The sequence below is a fragment of the Hordeum vulgare genome, chromosome 2H, assembly GCF_904849725.1.
Source record: "Hordeum vulgare subsp. vulgare chromosome 2H, MorexV3_pseudomolecules_assembly, whole genome shotgun sequence".
Classification (NCBI taxonomy): domain Eukaryota; kingdom Viridiplantae; phylum Streptophyta; class Magnoliopsida; order Poales; family Poaceae; genus Hordeum; species Hordeum vulgare.
In genome coordinates, this window is record NC_058519.1 from 654,367,636 (window position 1) to 654,387,853 (window position 20,218).

The 20,218-nt window shown below is 40.1% G+C and overlaps 2 long non-coding RNA genes across 2 annotated transcripts; both read left to right on the forward strand.

The window, feature by feature from the left end:
• Positions 1-1,810: 1,810 nt before the first annotated feature.
• Positions 1,811-2,753, forward strand: LOC123428459. The gene is made up of 2 exons (XR_006622548.1): positions 1,811-2,445; positions 2,550-2,753. It is a non-coding gene; the product is annotated as an uncharacterized LOC123428459 (long non-coding RNA).
• A 600-nt stretch (positions 2,754-3,353) lies between these two features.
• LOC123428458 lies at positions 3,354-4,668 on the forward strand. Its single transcript, XR_006622547.1, has 2 exons — positions 3,354-3,776; positions 4,369-4,668. It is a non-coding gene; the product is annotated as an uncharacterized LOC123428458 (long non-coding RNA).
• The last annotated feature ends 15,550 nt before the right edge of the window (positions 4,669-20,218 follow it).

Consider the following 20,218-nt stretch of genomic DNA (forward strand, 5'->3'; position numbering starts at 1 on the left):
TGGTACGTGGGAGTACTTGTATGTGCTGATTACATTTTATAGTTGTTGTTTAGGGTTTTATTGGTAAACGACTATTGTTATGTTTAGATTGTTAATCACATATTTATACCCGCTAATCATGATCCATATCATCTGATGTGATTAGTTCATTTAGTTCTTGAGGGCAAGGGAGAAGTCTTGTTGCTAGTAATCATGTGAAGTTTTAAAAAAACATCATCAACTTTATTAATTTTAAATAATTGTTACATCGTCTATAAGATTAGGTACAATATTTTCCAAAGGCTCCTCAATCCACTCCATCGTACCAAAACTTTTTGCTAGTCTAGCGAGCTCATGAGCTACCTTGTTCGCTTCTCTATTACAATGCTCAAAACTAGTAAAAGGAAAATCAGAAGCCATAAAAAACAATCCTCAAAGATTTCAGCCACCGCTCCTACAGAGTATCCTTTGTTGTTCATTGTTTCAATTACTTTCATATTGTCAGAATTGATAATAAGCCGATTGCATCCTCATTTTTTGTGCCAATGAAAGGCCAAACCTAAGTGTTAATGCTTCCGCGGCTAGGGCATTTCCACGACAATCAATCTTCTAGTTTGATCCTACAATGAAGTTTCCTTTGTCATCCCCGATAACAGCAGCCGTTGTGCCCCTTAGCTGATCGTGATCAAAAGAAGCATCCACATTTAATTGAACAAACCCATTTGGAGGTCTACTTCATCCTTCGCTCTTCTTCTTCGCTTTTGGTAAGTGGACGTTTATGTAGTTTGTCGTTATAGCCTATATCCCCATCGAGATTTGGGAAGCCTCTTCCGACTTTCCCTCGTGAACAAGCTTCCTTCTATTCCACCATAGATACCATGTGGTGATAGTGATAAACTCCCTTCCATTCTGGCAACCCACCATAGATAGATCTTGATTAGACATAAGTAGTAACACTTCAAGAGTTGCCTCTCCTGTACAGTCCACCATGCTATTTTTTTAATCATTTCATACAGCCCCAAACTTTCCCACACCTTTTTAGCCTTCTGACATAAAAACATGACGTGTTTAGTATCCTCTGGTCCATTCGCACATGCTGGACAGACCGACGAAGTTTTTATGTGTCTATTAGCGAGTGTAACCCAACACGGAAGAGTTTCGTGGAGCGTACACCAGATAACTTTTTTAACCTACGCTGGACAAGCTACTTTCTTAATCTTGCCTCAAATAGGATTGACATTACTTCTCCCCATGCCGTTTGAATATTCCAGTTTCCGTCCGTGTTGTTTATTCCATTCCTCAATATAAGCTGATCTTACAGTGAACAAACCATTCTTAGTATAACTCCAAGCAATAAAGTCCTGCATATTATTCATGGGAGGGGAATCGACAGGACTCTTTGAGCATCGATTGGCCACAATATTTTTCTTACCAAATCCTCATGCCAAAAATTTGTAACTGGATCAATAAGGTCAGCCACTTTCGTTAATACATCCCCCCTCCTAGGTGTAATATTATTCATATTAATCATGTGAAGTTGATTACCATTCAATGTTCGGAAGATATGTTGTGTTGTTTTTTTAAAGTGATGTTATATGAACATCGACTACATCAGATGATTAATATGAAAGATAGTAACATGAAAGATAGTAACAATGCCAAAAATTCAACCTATGAGCTGGGGATGTATAAAAGGCAGCGCTAATTTTAAAGTCCTAACTACAATGGCATCTCCCTTCTCCCCTAATAACAAAGCATGTAGTGCTTCTGTCGTACGTTCTTGGCTATTTTGCAAAAAAGTCCCTGTGTTTCATGGTATTCAACCCGCAGTCCTTTTGTAAGTGGATGTCTGTGATACCGTTTCAGTTTTACAAAAAAATCCGTTTGTTTCACACTATTCAACCCGCAATCCTCTATCCAGTCGCAACGAGGACGAGAAGATGAGGGGCGGTGCCCTTGTCGACGACGACGGAGACGGCTAAATCCGCGGTGGGGGACGAGAAGGTAGATGCCGTGGGTGCGTGCTCAGGCAAGGTAGGCCATCCTTGTTGCGCTCGTGTGCATTGATGGAGGGTGGAAGAGGGGACAGCCGAACAAGTTCAGGTGCGTACGTCAGCTGCCAGCGCCGGCCGCGAGCACGCGGCGCGGCGTGGGCTTGCTGGAGACGAGGCGGAGAAGGAGCGTGGAGTAAGGGCGCCTTGGTGCTCGTGGTGGACCAGATCCAGTGAGGGGAGGTGGGATCCGTCGGCTGGTTGCTTCCCTGCGAGAGAAGATTTCAGGAAGGGAGAGAGCAGAGAAGTGGGAAAAGGAGAGGGTGCAGGGTCGGAGGTACACGTGCACAATCGTGGATGCATGCGAATGGCTCAGGACGGAGTCCACCGACCTGTACTGGTCATGGTCCACCATCGCCACGCCTTCGATCCGACCTCCAGCACTCCAGCGACCAGGAGCATCGCAGTGGCTGCAGTGAGTGGTCTGCTCAATTTGACTATTGATATATTAGTTTATTGATGCTTTCCGAGATTATGTTTTGTTCACATCTCATAATTAGGATGATCTCTTTCTTTTAGATTTGTATGCTAAGATGAACTTGAGTGTCGAGGTTGATTTGGAAGATTATGTCTCCAGAACAGATAAAATCGATGCTGATGATATGAGGGCCTTTGCACAATGCTGAACATTCTTTTTCACTTGTACTACTTCAGCATTAGAAATTTCATTGCCTCAGATTAATTATAAAATGATAATGATTTATAAATCCTTTACTCTTAAAAGTTTATCATAGTAAATGTCGGAAACAAATGAGAAGAAAGATAGGCGGACGACTTGACCATATGGTCGGATGTTTCCGTGAGCAGTAATCAGCGGATCTCCCCTTTTTGGGGGAAAGCTGGTGGCCCTTTTGGGATGTTAATTCTTTCGACGGACGGCCTTCTACTCACCATACATTTGTTTCATATATATTGACAACTATAATGCAGTAACAACTCTTGATTATGAGATGTTATGTAATTGCTTGTGTAAATTAGGCACACTTTTTCTGCCTCCTCCTTTGTGTTATTCACCGTGTCTCAGTTTGCTGCCATTTGACAGGAAGGTGGCATGCATGTTGTCCACATATCTGAATGTGTCGACAAAACTTTGCTGGGGCACCACATATTGTGCCTGCTGTGGATGGTCCTCGAGATGGAACTTGAAAATCTGAATCTCATATTTCTGCATCTTCTATATCTTCTGAAAGTATTTAGGATCTGTCCAAGATACAGAAGCATGGACATCGAAGGAATTTCATGTTTCAATAAATCTGGTCGAGCTTTCTCCGTATTCAGGAGCAACAAGGGATTCCCCTCTGGCTAATGGTGCAGGTACTATTTCAAGAGGAATATTCTTTGGAACTCAATTGACTCTTACACATGTTTAGCACTTCATTTCAATGTGCAATCCTTGCTTTGATTTGTCTCATAACCACATTGAGCCCTGGCTTGAACCAACTTGTATTATACAGTACCACCTCTTACTGTATTGCTGAAACATCAGTCTTGATAGTCGCCACCAATAGTAATATCCCTGTATCTCGGTGCTCCTGTAGTTTGCACATTCAGTCTCACCAGTATTGTTGAGCTATTTGCCTGTATAGAGAGTCATATGAGTTGCTTCCCTACAAGAGAGAAGAATTCAAAAAGGGAGAGAGTAGAGAAGAAGGAAAATGAGAGGGTGGTGGGGTCGTGCGGACACTTTGGACGGTGAGGCATAACTCGAAGTTTCTCTGATGGCCGACAGCGAGGTTTGACAGCGAGGTACCCCACTGCTCTGAACATTTACATGGTTAATGTGAGTTGAACCATCAAAGGTGTGCGCATTGGTAATGGTTGAAAAATTCATTGCATTAGAGAAAACTGTATGTTCTATCAGTTCTTTAATAATACATATTACAAAATGTAGCTTTCTTCTCAATTGTAGGATCACTGCACAACATACTTTGGAGCAGGCTCTGATTCACATAGAACTTCCCAACAACCTCATCCTTTGAGGATATTAGATGGATACTGAATCCAGTAAGCCAACAATAGATAAACGAAGTCAAATTTTGGCTCTGGGTGCTTTTGGTTTCAAAGTGTTTGTGTGAATTAGGGCGGAATGCAATTGCCAACATTGGATTGCAGAGATGGTAATTACTTTTGCCATGACTGCATTTGCAGAATTAGTCCCCTGCATTTTTTTTGCAGAATTAGTAATAGATAGCTCCTGGGAAAGTAAAATGCGTATACATATAATCTGAGACTGGTGTGGTTCTTTCAATCCTGCCTTGTTGATATTATGTATCTTGATTATCGAGTTCACGTAGTGTTCAAAGAACAAGGACTCATTTTCTGCGTAACTTTTGACCAGGTGTGCTATTTTCGGGTCCTTTCCGGTCCACAGAACCTGATCTGAGTTAAGAAGTCCTCTTCCCTCCACTATCAACTTGTAATAGCTGTTGTCAAATTTCGGAGGGCTGGCAAAATCTAGCGGGGTGATGTTGTTATCACCTCCAGTGCGTGGGCAGACTGATGCCAGTTTGTGATAGAACCTTTTCTCCAGTGTCATGTCCGGTTTGTTATCTCTATGCTGATTGTAGTGGCACATTTACAATGGCAAGATTTTTGAACAATTACAGTGGCGTATTTCATAAGCAAGATTTTTGTACAATTATAGTGGCACATTTCAAAAAATTATAGAGCACATGTGAAAAGGACGTGGATGTCGCCTAGAGGGGGGTGAATAGGCGCTTTAAAATAGTTAAGGTTTAGGCTTGAACAAATGCGGAATAAAACTAACCTTTAATATGTCAAGCACAAAACCTACAAACAACTAGGCTCACCTATGTGCACCAACAACTTATGCTAAGCAAGATAAACAACTAAGTGATAGCAAGATATATTACAATAAACAATATGTCTATCACAAAGTAAAGTGCATAAGTAAAGGGTTCGGGTCAGAGATAACCGAGGCACGGGGAGACGATGATGTATCCCGAAGTTCACACCCTTGCGGATGCTAATCTCCGTTAGAGCGGTGTGGAGGCACAATGCTCCCCAAGATGCCACTAAGGCCACCGTAATCTCCTCACGCCCTCGCACAATGTAAGATGCCGTGATTCCACTAAGGGACCCTTGAGGGCGGTCACCGAACCCGTACAAATGGCAACCCTTGGGGGCGGTCACCGAACCCGTACACGTGGCAACCCTTGGGGGCGGTTACCGGTACCCGTACAAATTGCTCGGGGCAATCTCCACAACCTAATTGGAGACCCCGACGCTTCCCGGAGCTTCACACCACAATGATTGAGCTCCGAGACACCACCAAGCTTCTAGGACGCCAAAGCATCCACGAAGAACAATATCAAGGGTACTAAGTACCAAACGTAGTAAGCTTCTCAACTTCTCACTTCCACGTATCACCGTGGAGAACTCAAACCGATGCAACTAATGCAATGGCAAGAACACACGAAGTGGTCAAGTCCCTCACACTCAAATCCCTCCACAACAACAAAAGCTATGGAGAAATATGAGAGGAAGAACAAGGAACTCACAAAGAACTCCAAGATCAAGATCCAAGGGGTTCCCCTCACATAGAGGAGAAAGTGATTGGTGGAGATGTGGATCTAGATCTCCTCTCTCTTTTTCCTCAAGAACAAGCAAGACTCATTGGAGGGATAGAGAGTAATCAAGCTCTAAGAATGTCAACAATGGAGGTAGAACAAGAGCTCAACGGATGACTAAGACCAAGGGGGAAGAAGACCCCCTTTATATAGTGGGGGAAGGAATCAGACCGTTACCCCCACTTTCTGCCCGAGCTCCAGCGGTACTACCGCTGGCACTCCAGCGGTACTACCGCTGGGCCCCTGGTAGTGCAACGGCACTTCCACCGCCAAGAAAGTCTTCGCAAAAAGGTCCGTCCACGAACAACTGCTAGGCAGGCGGTACTAAGCTCCTAGAGCGGTACTACCGCTAGGGCCAGCGGTACTACCGCCAACTCCAGCGGTACTACCGCTCGCCACTGAAACAGCCATAACTTTCGCATACGAGCTCCGAATCGAGCAAACCCAAGCTTGTTGGATTCAGGACAGCCATAACTTAAGGCAACCATTAGTCCATAGGAATTGTCATCAATTACCAAAACCACATATGGAGATATATGCTCTAACAACATGATTTACAAAAACTAGATATTCTGTGAAGCTGTGTACTTCTTACCCATTGCACTAATCTTTTGCTTTGAGCGATTGGCTAAAAGAAAGTACTTCCTTTGGAATAATCTTCCGTGCACTCACAAGTATAATCTCTTCATTTCCTTATTTCTTGTTCTTCCGCCACTACTATTTGTTTTAGCTACTATTTGCCCTTGGATAAATCACTCATGCTATTTTAATGAGGTTTATTCTAGCCGTTTGCTCACGTGAACAGAAACATTTTATCTGTTTAATGTGGGACATAAATCAAACAACTACTCGTGTAATAGGTTATGGGGTGTGATGATCTTTCGGTCGCCACGGGAGCGACGCGAGGGGGTACGGGCTGTGGTCCAGGGAGGAGTCTGCTCACACTGGCATCAATGTGTGTCTCTTTTTTTCCCTTCATGTTGTTTGTAGAGATAAAATAAGTAGAACTCTCATGATGGTCTTGTGGTAACTATATGACCAATCTGTATGAAGTTTCACTCTATTTGTATGAAAGTTCATATGTTTGCATCTCTACTTGTACTTCGATGACGGTGTGGAGCTGAAGTAGATGTCGACAAAGAGTGAGGACGGAGCTTTTCAAATACAAAATTCATGATCTAAATATCAATAACCTAACCCGGTGCAACGCACGGGCACTTCTACTAGTAATAATAAAGCGTGGAGCGCTTCTGTCGTCCGTCGCGGTTATTTTACAAAAACACCCATCGCTTTTCTAGTATTCAACCCACAGTCCTTTTTGAGTCAAAAAACGAATCGTTTTTTGCATTTTACAGAAAACCCCCTTATGTTCTCCACCACCGGTCCCTTATCCGTGCGCGTTCTCCACCACAGGGGCGGCTGGCCGCGGCGGGGGAGCTGGGCCATGCGCTGGAGGCCGTGCGCTGGCGCACGCCCGCCCCGACGTGCTCTACGTCAACGTCGGCGACGGTGACTCGGACCACGCGGGCGAGGGATGCGGCGCGCCAGAAGGCCCTGGTGGCCGGGTCGCCGAGGACGCGGCGCACGCCCCATGGCGCGCGGAAGGCGGCCTCCAGCACGGCGCGGTCGGAGGCGACGGCGCGCCAGAGGCGACAGACGCAGGCCGCCCGCGCGACGTCCGCGGGCGGGAGCCGGTGCAGGACCGCCCGTAGGAGGTCGGCCGGGAAGTCGTGAGCGCTCATGTGGGACGGCACCTCCGGATCGGGTTTGGCCGGGAGGGCGCGGTCTCCGGCGCGGCTGGTCATGGCGACCGGAAGGAGGAGAAGGAGGATCGCGCGGGTGGATGGATGAGGGGGAAGAAGGCGGCGTGTGCGGTGGCGCGGGGCGTGGTTGATTGGTCGGCAGGGGAGACAGAGATGTGGTTGGTCCTCAGGAGCGGTGCGTGCACAACTCCCGGACCGCCTGCTGCTGGCCACGGAGAGGCTCCAGGAGGGCGCCACTTCAGAGAGCAGTGCGGGCTCCCCTCTGTACACCTGCCTGAGGGCCATCATACCCGCGGGGGAGCAGCAGCAGCAGCAGCAGCAGGCGGTGCGGCAGCAGCGGCCTCTGTTGGAGATGACGCAAAGCGGAAGAGCGAGAGGCGGAGCCGGATGATGGACCTGGGGAAGAAGATGGGGGACAAGCTGGAGGAGAAGCGGCGTCAGGCGAAGAAGAAGGGCAGGCACATCATCGAGAAGATGTGCGAGAGCGCCAGGGCCAACAGCATGGAGAGAACCACCGGAAGTTAGTTGATTAGCCGGGAGCAGCAAGCGCGCATCATCTTATTCTTTCATGCATGCGTTGGAAATCCCGACTGAAAACATTTCCTCTACTTTGAGCCGCAGGTTTCCGATTCGCACGCTAGGCGGTATGTCTTGTTTCGCTCTTGATGATCTCACATTGTTGTAAATGGGGCTAATTTTGTGCTGTTTTTAACATGTGAACCGGATCGTCCATTTGTGCATGCAGATCTAATGATCCGGAGGAGGAAATCGCTGCGCGATGCCACTATACATCTGCTTGTGTGGATGACGCAATCTTCAAGCTCAGTGATGATGTCTATGTGAAGGTGAACCATTTGCACTGAGTTCTAATGGTTATTACTTAGTTCGTTCACTATATTTATTACTTGTACCGATTATTAATGTACTGCCATTATCTTCTTAGCTAGAAGGTTTGTACATGATTGCAGCGTATTAACATGATTAATACAGTTTGTGTTGCCATTTTGGCTAAGTTGATTGATGAAATGTTGTGCTTCTTTTGTTTCTGGCATGCTGTTAGCTTCCACATTCAATTTGTGACAACAAAATGCATTCACTCAGGATACTGTACTATGTATACCAATAAAATTTGCATATAAACTAAATTCTGTTAGATGATGCATGGTGCGTGATTAAAGACGTGCATGTAATAAATCAACTTCTGAATTTATTGATTGTTGATTGTCAAGGTTCTAGGTTAGTACATTAGGACTACAAGTTTGTCTTCTCTGGCCCCTCTTGCACCATATATACCGAGAGGCTTTATCATTTACTCTGAAAGATTTTGTTAACCTTTTTCACGTGTTTGAATTCACTCTGTGGTCATGTGTTCTTAAATTATATCTTGATCCTTCTAGCTATTAAGTGGTTTCTTCCTGATTTCGCACCATACATCTCTCTTTTCTCGTGTTCATCCTTCATTTAAAATGTTTAAATTTATTGTCCCATATTAGTATGTGTGAATCTGATCTGTGTTTCTTCGAATTTTAAGAAATGTCATGTATAATGTTCAAGTTTTTTTTCGTTTGCATGAACGGTATAGTTCAAAATAGTTTGTATGTTATCATTTTCTTTGCATTCGCCTTCTAACAAGCTCTTTTTTAACGAAGTTTTCTAATCATGCTATTATTTTGAGTGACTGCAGGCTGGTCCGAATGAGGAAAACTACATTGGCCGGATTACAGAGTTTTTTGAAGGGACAGATAATGGATTATATTTCACATGTTGTTGGTTTTTCCGTGTGGAAGATACGGTATGTGTCGTGGAGGTGTTTTTTTCCTAAACAACAATTCAGCACCTGCCTAAGGCAAATTTGCAGTTTATCTCACAGGAGTTGCTGGATGTCCATGATCATAATCATGACCCAAAGCGTGTATTCCTTTCAGAGGAAAAGAATGACAATGTCATTGAGTCAATAATTTCTAAAGTAAATATCATTTATGTTGATCCAAGTGTAAGTTATTTGTTCTTTCTTTCAAGCAAAATAATTTTTACCACATAGTAGTTGTCATGCTACTACTGATCTTTTTGTTGTTATTTTGTGAAACATTTACAGAAGACACCTCAAGAAAGAGATCAGTTAATATCAAATTCTGATTTGTATTACGAAATGTCTTACTCGGTTGCATATTCAACATTTGAAACTATTCCAGCAGGTAACCATCTCTGGAATTACTTAGATCTGTTGCAATCATAATATGTATACCACTTAGTTTATTTTTTATTACTTGTAAGCATCTTAAAAGATATATAGACTTGGATGGCGTGATCATGAACTTAATTGAACTTGTACAGGACAGTACTGATTTAATACATCTCAATTAGTACAACTTGTACATGACAGTATTGATAAACATTGTATACCATGAAAAATCATGTCATGTTTATTCTGTTGTAGAAAATGATGGTGCAACAGACAGTGAAGTAGCATCAGATATTTCCTGTGAAGAGGGGAAACCAGTGGCTGACCCTGCGGCATCATCTGGTGCACGAAGGGAAACAGCAACTCTGCTGGATCTTTACTCTGGATGTGGTGCCATGTCAACCGGGCTTTGCCTGGGTGCTACATTGTCCGGCATAAATCTAAATATTGTACGTTTTGTGACTATGACGTCTTAATACTTTAGCTGACCCTGAAGGTATCATAACTGACAATCTTAATGTTGTTCTTGTGTAGAAATGGGTTGTGGACATGAATGAATATGCTTGTGAAAGTCTAAAGCATAACCATCCTAGCACCCAGGCGCCTAATGCAAACATATAGATACAAGTTCATAAGTCAGGAGCAAATCCTTTTTCCGGTCCTAAGATAAAATTTATATTTCCAATTGTTGCATCTATTACTTCTTCTTAGTAAGTTGTTGGTTATTTCCAAGAAGCAGTTTAAGTAGCAAGTTTTCTTGTTTTTTGGTGTACAACACTAACACTAATTGACAGCCAGCCATGACCATCGATTTTATTTTATTTTTAGTTTCCTATTATTTTTCTAGCTAAGTGAAATATATCTGAAGCTATTTACACCCGGCGCAACGCACGAGCCCATTGCAATGTGGTTTTTAGTGGTATTATTTCAGGTGTCTAAGCCTATATTTATTTTTTTACACCCGATGCAACGCACGGGCCCTTTTGCTAGGATTGCGGCACTATGTTGTATCACCTATTTATGAGATTGTAACTTTCCCTATTTTTCGTGACATTAGTTTAAAAAAATTCATGGTTTTACACATGTTCACACAATTGTGTTTCAAAAAAATATGTTTGCACTTGTTTTAAAATCATAAGAATTCTAAAAAATCCATTTTTACTAAAAAATTATTTTAAAATGTACAAAAAAATTAAAACATTCTTTAAAGAAAAAACATCTGTTGAAGGATGTTTTTTTAGAGAAATGTTCTGCTTTTCATAAACATTTAAGATTATTAAAGAAGTGTTCCAATTTTGATGTAAACCTTAACTTCTATTAAAAATAAGGAAATTTTCATGTTTACAAAAAAAACCATTGACAAATTATTCCATGCAAAACTTCTCTTCCATATGATGAAGAACGCTAAGTTGGTTCTTCACGTCCAAACTTGATTTTACAAAAAGCAATAATCACTTTTACCTTATTACCGATGTCTATTAAAATTGGATATATAAAATGGTGCACAATGAAATATAAAGCTGTTTGTGCCTCTTTCTTCGCCTGGTGCAACGCACGGGCATTTGTACCAGTATTCATTTAAAAAAAGAAATCAACATTTCTTGAAAACATATGTGAACAAAATTTCTTAAAAATAAGAACAATGTTTGAAAATAGTGACCAATTTAGAATGGAACCAAATTTTTGAAGAAGTGAATTAATATGAATGATGAATATATGTTATTTCAGAAACGTGAATACTTCATGAATTGTAATTTTTTTCAAACATTTTTCTAAAGTGAATATTCTTTTAAAATTGCAAAACCAATTCCGTATTCCAAACATTTTCGCCTTCAACATCGGTTAGGAGAAAGGGCACCGTACGCCACCATGTGGGTCGGCCAACAGGACGATTCAGTTTGCTTGGGAATCGCTCTGTTCCCTGAAAAAAAAACTGGTTCACTTGCTGCAAAAATATAATTAAATTTTTTATTAATTTTGAAAAGTCCATCAATTTCGGAAACAAATCAGCAAGTTGAAATTTATTCTTCGATAATGAAAAAAATTCAAAAAAAATGGAAAACGGTTCATCACATTTTGAAAATAAAGGTCACCATTTTAAAAGTAAAGTTCATAAAATTTGGAAAAAGTTAAGGGGGCTGCTAGGTGTCCACCAACTGACGTGCACTATACATCTGCCACCTTGCTGATCGTTGGACCTACCCACAGACAGCCGTTGATCGATCTTATCACATGTCTCGCTTGTCCCCTCTCCCATTCATTAATTTCTAAACAACAACCGTGTTGCAGAAACAATTTCTAAAACAACGACTGCGTTGCAGAAACTTCCTCTTTCTTCTGATGACATCTGCCTCGCGAGTCACTTGATCTGCTGATGGAGTTGTCTGTAGCGTTTCTTCTTTTTTCTACAAGAAGACTCTTATTGCAGTATATCTCCAACAAGATCTTTCTTGTAAAACTTCCTTTTTTAAAATTTTCTGTAACAAGACACATGTTGCACAGCTTCTTCTTTTCTAATTTTCTGTAACAGAATTCTTATTGGAAATTTGCAATAGTATATTCGTCGCATTTAATTTTTTGACCCATGTTGCAAAAATTATGACATTTTCGACCGCTCGCGCACTTATGCAGTCGTCGTTCACTGTGACTGTTCTGCAACAACAGCGTTGTTGCGGAGATAGATCACAAACGTACGTGACGCAGTAGGCCACACGTCGAGTGAAGGAGGTGACGGATGCCCCGCACTAGATCGGTTGGTTGAACAGAATCTTTTTCCAAAAGTTAATCGAACTTTGACAAAAATCACCAAATTGAAAAGTTCATAAATTTTGGAAAACAAATAGTCATATGTGAAAAATATATTTTGTAATTTGGATAGATTTCACGAATTTCAATAGAAACTACATGATTTTTTTTAAAAGTTCAATGATTTGAAGAAAAAGTTTGCAAATTCAAAAAAATTATCAGTTGTTTTTTTGAAGTTCACAAATTTGGAAACTAAGAGCGCATTTAAGAAAACAAGAGAAAAATTAAGACTGGATAAAAACATTCAGAAGTTAACCAATGAATCAAGAAAAAATAAACTTGAACAGAATAAATAAATAAAGAGGAAAACAAAAGTAAGTGTATGCGACCAGGTAAGATAGTCGAGTGATTACTGTTGTTCCCTTATAATTTACGATTGCGAGTTCAAACCAAGTCGATCGCACATTTCAATGGATTTCCTCTCCTCTCTCCCTATATATTATTAGGGAACTGCTACACGTCCACTGACGGACGTGTACTATACGTCCACCACCTCGATGGCCGTTGGATCTACCGTGGGCAGTCATCCGATCAATTTCCTGCCACGCCTTATTTGTCCTCTCCCCTACTCATTAATTCCCGCAACGACGATTTTGTTGCAGAAACCATTGCTTCGTCCGAGCCTCTACAGATCTGCGTCGTGCAAAGATCTGCAGGAGAAATACGTGTAAAATATTTTCTGCAACAAAGAGTTTATTATGGAAACATAAGTAGAATATTTTTTGAAACAAAATTTGTTATATAAATATTTTTTGCAACAAGGATCGTGTTGCGAAAACATCTGTATAATTCTTTTTTGCAACCATGTTTGTTATAGAATATTTTCTGCAACAAAGATCATGTTGCAGAAATATTTGTAATATTTTTTACAGTAGAAATCATGTTACATAAACATTTATATTTTTTTGCAACAAAGGTCTAGTTGCAGAAAATTTGTGCAACATAGATAAGTTGCAGAAACTGTACAACGTACCTCGAGGAGATGGGTCAATGGATGATGCAGTTCGTGCGCCAGGACACGTGAAGGCAGGACGATGAACAAACAATGGATGTCACAGGACACGTGGTTGGCAGCAGAGGAGGCGGACGCTTACACGTTATCAGCCGGACGTAGGGAAGTGCTTTCCATATTATTAATAATAATAATAATAATAATAATAATAATAATAATAATAATAATAATAAAGCACGCAGTGCTTCTTTCGTCCGTCGTGGTCGTTTTGCAGAAAACCCCCTGGCGTTTCTCAAAATCAACCCGCAGTCTAGATTTAAGTAAGAGATGAATCGTTTTTTTCGTTTTTACAGGAAACCCCCTGTGCTTTCTCAAAATCAACCCGCAGTACATAACACAGTGAGAGAACGAATCGTTTTCTGGATTTTTTGTAGAAACCTCCTTCAGTTTACATAAAATAAACCCGCAGTACATACTTGAGTAAAAAAAACCAATCATTTTCCGTATGTTTTCGAAAACACTCCTACAGTTTTAATTAATTAATCTGTACTTAAATTATAAGTGCAAACTACTTTAAAAAAATATATCTTTTAAACAGTAACTCCAATTTTACATTATTATATATGAAATTTTATTAGAAAAATATGTAAAGTCTGAATATAATGTTAGTTTATCTATTTAATTTTTTAAAATTATGTTTATAATGTAATTTAAATCAATAGTGATGCGCACAATTTAAATATAATATTATTTTATTTATTTAATAATTTTTAAAAAATATTTATGCTGTAATTTTAATCAATAGCGTACAATCCATTTTTCGTAACGAAACCGATCCATGTTGTTAATTAATCCGCGGTCCAATTATAATTAACAAATACTATAAATAATTATATCTTTTAAAATGTAACTCAAATTTTAAATTATTACATATGAACTTTCATTCAAAAAATGTGTTGAATCGAAATCTAATGTATCTTAGCTATTTAATTTTTAAATTTATATTTATAATGTAATTTGAATCTAAAGTGATGTGTATAATCTAAATATGATGTTATTTTACTTATTTAACATTTTTTAAATTCTATTTACGCAGTAAGTTTAAATAAAGATCTCAAATCATGATTATTAGGTTAAGACGTGTTGTATGGTTTGCTTCCGTTGTAACGCACGGGATCTTTTGCTAGTAACAGAAAAAGGGACATTGGCCGTCCCAGAGGAGGGCGACGGGTGTGCACCGGTTTATATGGGCTGTTCCAGAGTAAGTCAACCTATGTAACCGGCGTCGAATAATAAATTTCGTACAACTCCAGACCCAAGGCTAGATGACAATGTACTCCCTCTGTCTCAAAATAACTGTCTCAATTTTATACTAGCTATAATACAAACTTGTACTAAGATTAAGGCATTTATTTTAGGACGGAGGGAGTAGGTAATTAGTCAACCAAAGAGCTGGGAGGTCCAACATGTGGCGCAAATGTTAAAGCCCTAACGACAACGACAGGTCCGTTAAAAAATCAACATTTCTTGGAAAAATATGTGAAGCAAAGTCCATAAATAAGGAGGACAATGTTTGAAAACAGTGAACAAATTTCAAATAATATTTTAAAAAGTAAATATATTTTTAAAGAAGTGCACCAAATATGAAAAGGTGAAATTTGTTCAAAGCTGAATAATTCGTAAGTTATGATTCTCTTCAAGAGTGAACTATTTATGGAAACATGAAAATAAAATAAAATTAGGATTTTTACTTGAATTGTTTTTAAAAATAATATTCCGAGCAAATTTTTTCAATTATTATCAAATTTCGAAAAATCGAACAATATGGAAGGTAAATATTGTTTTTATGAAATATTAGCATTTTCTAAAATCACGAATCAATTTTATATGCTGAACAAATTATTTGAATTGTGCTTTTTTGAAGTGATTTTTAAAAATATGGACGAAATTTGTCGAAAAAGTGAATAGTACTGAAGCTGTGAACAAAATTTGGAAACCATGAAAAAGTTTGGAAATCGTAAAAAAATGGAATTTTGAACATTTTTGAAAAGTTAAAAAATAAAATTCTGAACATTTCAGAAATTTTGGAATTTATGGAAAAAGAGAAAAAGTTAAACTAAAGAAATAAGAAGAAAATAGAAACATGAAATAGAAATGTAAAAGAGGAAGAATATAAAAGGTTCCAAAACAGGCTGCACCTCCAAGTAGGCTGGCCTATTTGTATCATCACTTTAATGAAGCCGTGACTGTTGGCTGCGCACGGGCGGAAAATAGGAATCACCGCCCATGTAGCTTGATTTGAACAAGAAAAACAGGAACGTACATCCTAGGCCAGAAGTATTAATTTGGGCCGCGTGCCATCTCCAACAAGCGTCCAATATTAGCGTTGCGCTAGATAAATTGTATTTTTTGCGTGCCTGCAGCCATTCCAGACGTTTCAATCAAGGGGCAAAAAAGGTGTGTGCGGCATGGTTCAGCGCGCGGAGCGAAACGGCATCGCGCGCCCGCTCCCGTGGGCTGCACAATCGCGCGCCCGCGCCGCGACTTCCACCTACGTCCATATCCAGGCGTTGACGTCGCCGTCCGTACATCTCCATTTGCTCCGACGACCCGATGAAGCTTCCCCGGCTATTGCCGCACCGCTGCTGCTTCCTCCACCTTCCTCTAGTCGTCGCCGTCCCTCGATCGCGTCATTTCTCCGACGAACAGCGTCCGCCCATTGCCGCTCGACGCCCACAAGGTGTTCGACAAAACGATTGTAAGATTATTTACATGAATTTGGTGCACGTTGTTTGTAGTATTTATAGATTTTAGTTTTTATAGACTAGTTTAAATTTAATATTGTAGATGAGTTCGTCATATGATTCTTTCAACGAAGAATTTGATATTGAAGAGGAGGAGGAACTTGCAGTGATCCTAGCTATGCACATCAATAAAAAGCCGAAGCACGATGGTTCGGTTATGGGTCGGCAAAAAATTTAGAGGGTTAATTAAGATCGATGCCGACAACAGATTGATGAGGCACTATTTTGTGGATAATCCCGTATACCCCGAGTCATACTTCTGACGCTGTTTTAGGATAAGTACTGAGTTGTTCAGGCGCATTGCACAGCAACTGGCTAGCCATGATCGGTATTTTCAGCAAAGGAAGAATGCCGTCGGAAAACTCGGGCATATCACCTTTCAAAAGGTGACAGCCGCATTGCGTATGTTGGCATACGGTATTTCGAGCAAGTTGATGACCACTTGACCATGGATGAGAGTCAAGCCATCATGTGTGTCAAGCCCTTCGCAATTGGAATTGTGTAAGTGTTTGGTCCAAAGTATTTGAGAACTCTCAATGTTGAAGACATCGCAAGGCTTTTGGAGATGAACAAACCTCGCGGGTTCCCAGTTATGCTTGGCTCAATAGATTGCATGCATTAGAGTTGGAAGAACTGTCCTAAGACATGTCACGAAAAATAAACTATTTTTTGTATTAAGAATAAACTATTTGTTTGAGTTGTAATAAAATTGAACTATTTATTGTTCATTTATTTTTTTATGTGTTTGATCTTTTTGATTTTGTTTAAAATGTCAAGTGTTGTTTGTGCTGAGCGCGCACATCATTTTTTTGCAGCGCCTGCCGCTGGATTCAACGCTCCGTCGACGTGCACAAAAAATCACTATTTCGACGGTGTATCTTTATTTTAACGCGCTGCACGATTGCACGCCTGTTGGAGATGCTTTAAGTGGGATTCCTAAAAGGGTGGAAGAAATGTTGTTCAGATTGGGCATCGAGCTCTTAAGGGCGCAACCAACTCGGCTATTTTTGACACGCTAAAAAATATATAAGGTTTTTATTCTATTAGTTCGTATCGATTTTTAACATAAAAAATTACACATATTTATATATACATGAGTTGTGACAATAAACAAGCCAAGGAAACAATAAATAAAGAGAGGATAGGCTGAAGAGGAACTCAAACTTCAGGTGTGACTGTGAGTAAACTATTTCGTGGAAAACTATTGGACGGAAGCATGCAATCAAAAAGACAAATGTGGCGAAGAAAAACGAGTAAAGCAAAGAAAAGAAGCCGTGTAGTGGGGTGCATTTCATATGATTGCATGCCTTGTTTTTAAGGCGGCGCTTGAGGCGTCAGAGCGCTCCCCTTACGCTTTAGAAAATCGATCGTTTTGGGTGTCTAGACGCCTAAAGCGTCCGCCTAGTCGTCGCCTACCCGTAAAAGCGTCCTCCCTCCCTAAAGCGGTAAGGCGTCGCCTTAAAAACCATGATTGCATGACTGGGCAAAAGCTCTTTTACTTCTTGTAATCTTTCAAGACCACCACACATTAAAAAACCCCTTTTACCTCTTGTAGTCTTTTAACAACAACCACTAACATTTTATTTTTATCTTGTAAAGTACCTTAGTCACCTCCTTGAATGAAATCCTATTATCCTAATACCAAACTTGCAATTTATATTAGTTTTAGAGTGTCCATGTAAAGTAAACACTAAAGTGCAAGTATAGTTACGTAAGTGCCATACGGAACTTGAAAGGATATAAAACCTACAATTAGCCCCTAGGAGGAATCGACACTCATAGGCCCTGTTTCTTTTAAAAGTCTTAGGACTTTTTTTTGTCCAACTGAAAAAATCCCTAGTCTCTACTTGTTTCTTTTCAGGGACTAAACAGGGACTAGAGGTCATTAAATGACATGCAAAAGATCGTGTTACCCCTAGTAATGTACTAGAAGTTATTAAATGACATGCTAAAATTAGGGGCACTGTTCGAAAAAGTGTTAAAAAAGTCCCAAAAAGACCCTTCCATAGGGACTTCTTCCTTTAGTCCTAAATACCCCCTTTTAGTCCCTCAAAGTCCCTCATGTTTCTTTCACATGGGACTAAAAGGGACTTTTTTTAGTCCCTACAGCAAAAAGTCCCTGTAAAGAAACACCCCCATAATGCTTTCACAGTCACATTGAAAAGTGCTACGATAACTTCTTGCATCTGAAGGCATAAGTCAACGTCGAAGACACCACCACCGAGGTCGAAACGGGGTCGGGGACCATTATTCTCAATAACATAACTACTAGGGGAACACAAAGTTCTAACCCTAGCTACCTTATCTACATCACCTACAATCCAGATCCTCGGTCCGTACCCCATCCTGGCACGAGAGCACCGAAAAGAGGAAGATGGGGTTGCGGCCTCACTGGCGCGGACTGGGAAGAATGGGAACACCTCCCTTTCACCTGCATCAAGGAACGAAAAAAGGGAACACCCGAACAATTCAAAGCAGCTCGTAAACTAGCTAATTTATTACAGAATGGATTTTATGCATAAGAAGGCGGGGGTTTGAGGTTGGGATTTATGTGATGATGCATCCTACAAAAGGTTTTAAAAAGAACTTGCTTTTAAACAAGCGTAACATCAACCACACATTTTTCTGAAATCGAAAAAACCCTATCCAGCTCTCGCGCTGATCAAAGTCGAGTAAATACGCAAAAGATCCCATCTACTTCTAGCCTTAGACCTTCGAGAGGTCAACACTTTACGCCCCGCCACCCACGATCATAGTCACATCGCCTTCCCTCTTCTACGCGCGTGTGGCTTCAAGCAATTTGTAGGCCCGCCAATGTCAAGGACCATCTAGAGAAAGCTACCATCAGTGACACCACAATTTTGGTTTCCCATGTCGAAGTACAAAAGGTAAATGTGCTCCAACTGTCAAGAAAAAATCAAACTTGAATTGACCTAACCACACAAAGTTTACATAGGGAAAACAAAAGGGAAAAGCTTACCATCATCCCGCGAATGGCACCGTGATGTTCCGCCACGTTCCGTGCATGACATGTGTCCAACTGAGGATCTAAACACCGTTCTTGATGGAAAGCGTTCCTGCAACAAAAACATAGTTTCTGAAAATGTATACCATGTTGTAATGGTCTATAACGAATTTATGTTTTACAACAAAATCTTTGTTATGATTATTTTCCAACAAGACCTCATTTAGAAAGAAAATTGCAACAAAATTTCAATTGCAAAAAAAACACAGAAAAACAATTGTTGTAATTCTTTTTTGCAACAAGACACACGTTACAGAAATAATTCTACAATAAAATTTGTATTACAGTGATGAAGACGCGCTTGGCTTGCTGAATGTGTCAAATCCAACGGCTGGTGATCCGGCTTATCAGCCGACCAACAAATAGCACGGCTCAGGAAAAAAGTACAATATCTTTTCCTAATAATAAAGCAGCTGCTGCTTCTGTCGTTCGTCGTGGTCATTTTGTAAAAAAACATCATGTAGTTTCCCAAAATAAACCCACATTCCGTCTTTAAGTGACTCTGAACCGTTATTTGTATTCTACACAAAAAACCCCGACATTTACGCTAAATAACCCGTGGTCCATACTTTAGGCATAACAAATCGTTTTTTATAATTTTGCGTAACCCCCCTTGACATATGTGTTAATAACCCCGGTGTGAATTCGGAATAAATATGTATTTTTAAATAACAATATCTTTTAAACTGTAAATATAATTTAAACATGTTATATATGAAATTTGATTAAAAAATGTGTAAAGTTTGAATATGTTGTTATTTTACATGTCAATAATTTTAATAACCCTGAAGTCTATTCAGAATAAATATGTATTTTAAATAACAATATTTTTTAAACCATAAATTCAATTTAAACATGTTATATATCAAATTTGATTAGAATGTGTAGAGTTTGAATATGTTGTTATTTAATCTATACCTAATAATAAAGCGGCTATTGCTTCCGTCGAAAAACCCACCGCGACATTTTTATAAAAAAGCCCCTGTAATTTTTGTTATTCAACCCGCGCTCCATCATTTATCTGCAACGCAAAAGGAAAAAACGATTCGCTACAAAAATTATACCCG